The sequence below is a fragment of the Meriones unguiculatus genome, chromosome 20 (assembly GCF_030254825.1).
Source record: "Meriones unguiculatus strain TT.TT164.6M chromosome 20, Bangor_MerUng_6.1, whole genome shotgun sequence".
Lineage (NCBI taxonomy): Eukaryota > Metazoa > Chordata > Mammalia > Rodentia > Muridae > Meriones > Meriones unguiculatus.
This window is the reverse complement of record NC_083367.1, coordinates 46,994,920-47,000,919: the sequence shown is the minus strand read 5'-3', so window position 1 is coordinate 47,000,919 and position 6,000 is coordinate 46,994,920.

The following is a 6,000-nucleotide window of genomic DNA, read 5'->3' as shown; positions in this document are numbered from 1 at the left end:
ACCCTCGTTTTTTGTAGTTGATCCTTTTTCTCAAACGCTTCTCAGATTATATAGTTTGACTCTGAGTGGCCAGCTGTTTGTTGTTGGAACCTTGACAGTTTTGAAAAAGATTCAGCAAGCTTTAACGTCTGCATGCCTTTCTGGGTATTTCATTCTAGTCATTGTCTGGCCTGTGCGTCTGTCTGCTCCACATAAACATAGGGTTTGCTACAAAAAGAGGGAGGGGGAGGTTTGATTCGAACATTAAAAACTGGTTAGGAACTAGGTGAAAGACCCAGGGGACCAGTGAGTGCTTGGCATGCTCTCCTGGGTTGGGTCCTGTATTAGTTACTTTCCTATTGTTGTGACAAAGGGCCATGACCAAGCAAGGCAACTTCAAGAGAAAGAGTTTCATTTGGACTTGTGGTTTCAGAGCGTTAGAATTCATGACAGTGCCAGGAACAGCTAAGAGCTAAAAGTAGCTAAGGTCTTGATCTAAAAGCAGGAGACAGAGGGAGAGCACTGGGAGTTGCGGGAACCTTTTGAAACCAAAAAGCCCACATCTGGGGACATACCTCCACCAAGCCCACACCTCCTAAGCCTTCCCAAACAGTTCCCCTAACCGAAGCCTCTAGGTTAGGGTTGTTACTGTTGGGACGGAACATCCAGACCAAAGGCAACTTGGAGAAGAGTTTATTCGGCTCATAAGTCCCAAGTCACAGCCCACTGAGGGGAGTCAAGACGAGAGCTGAAACCGAGTGGGAACCTGAGGCAGCAGCTGTTGCAGAAGCCAGGGAGGACTGCTGCTTAGTGGCCTGTTCCCACAGCTTTCATAGCCTACTTTCCTGTAGAACCCAGGACAACCAACCTAGCCCGCAACGGGCTGAGCTCTCCCCATCCATCACTAACTAGGAAAATGCTTGATGGGCTCCTCTACAGCCCAGTCTTATGGATGCATCTTCTCCGTTGAGGTTCCCTCCTCTCAAATGACTCCAGCCTGTGTCCTGTGTCGAGCTGACATAAAATGAGCCAGCACAGCAGCCAGGCGGTAAAACACACGCGTCTATGGGATCCATTCTCATTCACATCCCCAGCTCCCCACCACACACACAGCAAGGGAGGGGGAGGGAGATTGGCTTAAGAAGCGTGACAGCACATGCCTGTGATTCCAGCACGCAGGAAAAGGAAGCAGGAGAAACTCTGTCTCAAAACAAAACAAACAAGCAAAAACACTGGCTTAACTATGAAGTCAGGTTATTGTTTAAAAAGCTCATTTTTTTTTCTTTTTTTGTCCTTCCTCACAGAAGGAACTCGGAGAATATACCTCCCTGAGTTCTGTGTGAAGACCACGTGGTCTATGGCGGTGAGGACTCAGGCTTCTGAATGGGGACATCAGGAGAGGAGAGGGTGCACTAGGAAACTCTGTCCCTCCTCATCCTTGGAGACAACAGTGCAGGAACCCTGGAGGAGCTTTGTGACCAGCCTGGTCTACGAAGGGAGTGAGACCCTGCCTCAAAAACAAAAGCCAAACAAAGAAACCGAGAACCCCACAAATCAAAATAGCTATTGTCAAATAAATACGTATAGGTAAAAATAGTGAGATCATGGGTGGTTTGGGTTTTTTTCTTGTCTATTTTCCAAACAATTCACCATGAGGAGGGTGTGAGGAGAAACCATGAGTGAGTGAAGTCCGGAGTGAATGCAGATTGCTGACATAGAAAAGGCCATGAAGAGAACTTCAAGGCCCTAGACCCACAGGACATAACAACATTGCTACCCATATGGTCCAGCCTCAAGAACGGCAAAGCTTTCTTGAGAGTTTCAGAATTTGTGGATGACTGATGCATGTGTACAAGGACTATCAAGCGGTTTCGTCTTCTCTTATGCATAACCTAAGCCTGCTCGCCTACAGTGACCTCCTAAGGAGACTTGAAGGTCCCTCTCTGTGCTGTGCCTAGTATGTACCTGAGGTTCCTAGTTTCAGGCATCCATCTTTTCTGTACTCCCTCACCACTCTTGCCAGAGATCCGGGGCCCAAGCCATCAATCATATTTATTTTTATTAATTTAATAGCTTGACATATTTATTGCATTCATATTTGAGATAATTTAAATTGTAATACTTAAAATCAATTTATTGAAAATTTCCAAGGCTGAAGCACTAGCTGATTTAGTCTTGTGCTCGGTGAATTTTCCGGGTGTTGGAGCATCTGAGGAGATTTGTATAGTCCTTGCTTGAGGAAAAAGGAAGCTCCTTCCCTTTTGGAAAGCCCAGGGCAAGTCCTAGGAAAAGTCACCTGTCCATAGTTATACCTCCCGGAAATATTGGGTTGGCAGCTAAAGAGGAGAGTCGGGAGAGGAGAACCTCCCCTATCAGTGGACTTGGGGAGTGGCATGCATGCAGAGGGAGGAGAGAGGGGAGGAGGGAGGGGCTTATGGGGGGATGCAGAATGAATAAAGTGTAATTGATGAAAAATAAAAAAAAATAAATTAAAAAAAAAAAAGAGAGGAGAGTCTAGGAGGGAGAGAAGAGGGAAGGCAAAGATCCATAGACACACCACCGGTCCCTGGCTTAGCAGATGAGAGGCATGCTTATTGGCCCTCGCCTTTAGGAGCCTTCTAGCTACTTTGGAGAGAAATGAGGGCATCCTCTCACTGTGCCCCAGTCTGCACTTCACCCTCATACTCTCCCCATCAGGAGCACCTGGGCAGAAGTAAGGGTACGAAGCAATTTCCATTCGGTGTGAAATTAGACCAATCTGAAAAGAGATAGTTGCTATTGCATTTCAGATTAAGTACAGGTCACATGGAAAAAAACTTGCGTTTGTGAATGGGGTTTTAGGCATCTTTCATAGTGCCACAAAGATTTTCTTTTTAAATTTGATTTTCCAATTAAAAAAAAAAGATTTATTTTCAAATAATGTGTCTCTGTGTGGGCGCGTGAGTATATGTGTCCACTGGGTCCAGATGTCAGCTCCCTTGGATCTGGAGTTCTAGAGGGTTGTGAGTGATAGAAGGTGCTGGGAACTGAACCGGGGTCTTTTCTGAGCCATCTCTCTAGCCCCTAACTGTTTGGTTTTTAAAGCAAACTGCTGATGTACACAATAGATGGATCTTAAAAGACTATGTTAGATGAACTTAGGATGCATGGAAGAAGCCAGACAGAAATAATCCTGGAAACAGCTGAGGTCTGAACTCAGGCCTGATGGTCCACAGGACCTCCTCTCAGCACCCCTCCCTGCCCGGCAGCCTCCTCTGCCCTATTGGTTTCTAGCCCAGGTTCTGGGGCTGTTGGGGGTGGCGCTCTGAGAATTCCTTTTCATATTTGAAAGAGACGCTCAACTGGGTTGTTTCTAAGAGTCCTTGTGATTCTCATGAGGCTTTCTTCTTACATTTGTACTTATTTTTGGATAGTTCATATTCACAGTACAAAGCTGCGCCCGCTCTACCTGTCAAGGATTACAGGAGGCTAAAGAGACAGCACACCAGTGAAATGCGGGACCTGCAACAGACTCAAGCAGAGCAAGCCTGTCAGAAGAACCAGCAAAAGGCAAAGTCTGGAATTAGTTAACAACACACCAGTACAAGTTTCCTACTTCTTAACAGATGTGCCATGGTCATGCCATAACATGAGAGGAAACTGGGGGAGGAGGTCTTTGGGAATTCTCTGTCGAGATATCTTTACAATGTTTCTGCAAGTCAAAATCATCCAGAGTAAAAAGTGTTTCCCCTCCCCTTCCTCCTCCTTCCTTCTTGTTTTTGTTTGTTTGTTTTGTTTTCTTTTTCAAGATTGGTTTCTTGTGTAGACTTGGCAGTTCTAGAACTAGCTCTGTAGAGCAGGCTGGCCTCGAACTCACAAACTCACAGAGTTTGCCTCCTGAGCTGGGATTAAAGGCGTGCTCCCCAACCTGCTGTTTTCTTTAAAAGTGGACTGCTATGGGCATGGTGGCCCACGCCTTTAGTCCCAGCACTCAGGGAGGCAGAGGCAGGCAGATCTCTGTAAGTTTGAGACCAGCCTGGTCTACAGAGCTAGTTCAAGGACAGCCAGGGCTACAGTGAGAGCCAGTGTGCAAGTTTCGGACATAATACAGAGATATTCAACTAACACTGAAAGAACATATGTGTGTCCTATGAATGTCACTTTACATTTATTGACAAGTTTCTCCCCATGGAGGTTATGACAATACACCCCACCCCACCCCGCCCCAGTCCATCTGAAGGACCAGCAAGCTCACCAATCCTGGGACTGTGTCCCTCACATCAGCTGAAGCCAGACTATCACCCCTCAAAATTCTCTCAAGCAAAACCTCTCTCACATACCATCCCCCAAGAGTGGGCCTGTCCCTAAGGAGGTAGCAGTGCAAACAAGAAAGCTGGCTGCAGTGGCCAGGAGTAAAGATATCCTGAAGAAGAGGCAGCTACGCACGATTAACATTCCCAACATCAATGACCACTGCCTCATCAATGACCCTCAGAGCGGCAGAAGGCCTTTGTGTCCGATCCACAGCACATAAAGGGTCAAGCCTCCCAGATCTGTGCCTTGTGGAGATGAAAAAAAAAAAAAAAAAAGCCCCACAGGTCAAAGTGTTCAGATTACACCCAAGAAAATCCCTTTGCAGAGAGACAACAGCAAATCCCCAGTGCAGCTGAAAGGACAAAACTTTCTACACCTCAGGGACACTTCAATGAATAAACCGGTTAAACATGGTTTGGATTTACTGAACATGAAAACAACTGGATTAAAGTATAATCTGGCTGGAAAGGAAAGGAAATGTACCAACAAAGCTCAGTAACGATGAGGCCAGTGTTGCCCTCCACCGGGCAGGAACCGCCATTCCAGGTCAGAACAACCTGGAATCTCGAGAGCTTGTCCCTCCTTTCTGACCATGAGCACACAACGCTCTCTAGAAAATAAACTGTCGCCAAATGGCTGGTCTGTCCTTAAGGCTCAGTTACAAGGCTGAGGGGCATCGCTGGCAGGCCACCCCGCGCCTGTGTTAGAGGCAGCGCCTGCTGCACAGCACAGGGGCGGGGCGGGGTTACAGAGCCGAGGTTTCAGTTTTTACTGGCCATGTGACGTTGGGCAAAGTAAACTTTGTCCCAGCTCTTGGTAGAATGAGGATTCTACTTTACGTTACCCGCACATACGTGTGTGTTAGCAAGCTTGTCCACGGAAACATTTAAATTACCAGCTGCTTCTGGCGGAGAATTCTACACACCTGTGCTGTATGTCTCTCTGGCCCTGACTGCTTTACCTCTTCAGACTTCTTTTTCTTCCATGCAGGCACGATTTTGTTTGTCAGACACACCGCACTGGGTAACACAAACTGAAGACAGGCCTTAAGAGGAACGATGCATAGCAATATGGCCAGAATTGGAGTGTTTATTATTTGTGGTAGTTTTCTTCTTGGCTGCTTTTTTTTTTTTTTTTTTTTTTTTTTCTCACCTGCTGGAGGCTTCACCTTCTTTTGGTGTTTTTGGTTTCTGCCCCTCTGTTTAGGCTTACCTGATTTCTCCTCAGAGAAGGGCTGTCAGCTAGAGCCCCTGGGACCATCTGGTGTAGTGGAACAGTATAATATCCAGATCAAATCTCAGCGTTTCCTGGGCTTGGCATACACACATGCATCTCGAAGGGTTATGGCTCTTAGCTCTGTGTCCTGTAGCCCCTTCCCCCGGCTGCTCATTTAGTTCTAAGCCCCTGGTGACAGGAAGGGAGCTCCTGCAGGCTGGGAGGGAAAGAGCACCTCTCCCTTCTTGGCTGTGGAAGTCTTACTCTGAAGGGTAGGGAAAGCAAGGAGGGCCTGGCTGTTCTTTCGTGATTCATCAGTTTTATTTTGCTTCACATCCTCACTGTATCTGGTGGATTCCCGGAGGAGCTTCCGTAAAAGAGATCTCCAGGGATTTCTTAGTCTCGTGTCAATGCGTACTCGGCCTCCACCGAATCAACTGCATTCTCTACTAAACACACACACATGCTGTGGTACAGGTGTGGAACTTGGAGGATCATTTTGGGGACCAGTTC